The sequence below is a fragment of the Xiphophorus hellerii genome, unplaced genomic scaffold, assembly GCF_003331165.1.
Source record: "Xiphophorus hellerii strain 12219 unplaced genomic scaffold, Xiphophorus_hellerii-4.1 PGA_scaffold_85__1_contigs__length_250000, whole genome shotgun sequence".
Lineage (NCBI taxonomy): Eukaryota > Metazoa > Chordata > Actinopteri > Cyprinodontiformes > Poeciliidae > Xiphophorus > Xiphophorus hellerii.
In genome coordinates, this window is record NW_022587660.1 from 48,114 (window position 1) to 49,556 (window position 1,443).

Here is a 1,443-nt window from a genome sequence, read left to right on the forward strand (position 1 = left end):
CGATTCATGGCTCTGATCTGACGGAAGCTTATAGTATCCCATTAAATCCTCAGTTAAATATCTGGGAATTTTAATGACTAAAGATGCTAAACTCAGTGAAACTGTTGTTGCACACTCGAACAAAAGGGATGTCGAGACATGCGGTTGTTGTAAATTTTCTTTACTTTCTTTTTTTCTTGAAACACGAACAACAGTCATAGTCCAACGTGCGTCACACTCAGGCTGCTCTCTACTACTCGGCTTCTTCAACACAACAAAACACTTAGGACCCCAGGCTGCCCTACGCGCCTGTTCAAAAGTCCTGCTTTTCTAAACTCCTCACTCTCAGCCAGAATAGTTATCAACATATACATTAATGTACAGCTTCACCTGGACAATCAATCACAGTGCTTTTTAAATAACAAAACAAAGCAAAATATTCATAGGAACAAGAATGAACAAGAATGAAATCATTTTAATGGAAGGGGGGGTCCTTGATCTAAAGTCCCCAGCAACTGGTCCTCCACACTGTTAACATAGAGAATAAAATACAGAATTGCAAATCTCAGTTAAATAGAAGCTCCAAAGAGATCTGAGCCTGTTTGGGAGAACCTGTTGAACCAAACCTAACAAATACATTAAAGATATAAATCAGCTGAACTTTAATTTTATCTGGAAAAATCGAGTCCACTACTTAAAGAAAGCAAATCTGGTTAAAGACTTTAAAGGTGGAGGTTTACAAGCTGTTGACTTTGAGTGTTTAAATGCTGTCTTAAAGGTAAACTGGTTGAAATCTTTTCTAATGAATAGAAATAGTTTCTGGTTTTGTCTCCCCAAAGGTTTGTTTAAAAAATTGGATGCATGGATTTTGTTCTTAGATGTGACTTTGATGTCAACAGACTTCCTGTTAAGTTATCTGCCTTTACAAGCAGGTTTTGTTGTGTTGGAAACTAATGTACACACACAACTTCACTCCTCACCAAACTCCATCTGGAACAACAGATCTGTGTTACACAGGAATAAGTCTCTGTGTTTGGATCACTGGATGGAAAAAGGTATTTGGTCCATAAGACATTTTCTTAATGACAGTGGAGATTGGTTGTCTTATGACGAATTTTGCTTATTGCATAATTTGAACTGCTCAGGTACTCAGTTTAACACAGTAATGAACTCTGACCCCTCTGCAGTCAAATATCTGGTTCAAAATATAAACATTCAATCAGCGAATCTTCAGTTACTTCAACTGTTTGGATTTAACCTTTTGGACAAAAGTAATTCTAACAAACGGATGCGTCAGCATCTAACTAACTTTATATTTCCTGTCCGACCAAATAAAACTCCATTTTAAATTTGTTTTCTGATTCAGAGGTTAATAAGTGGAGAACTGCTGACCTTAAATCTCCTCTAAGTCCTAAAGCTAAAGAAGTTCATTTTAAAATTCTCAATAACATTTTTCCATCCAGG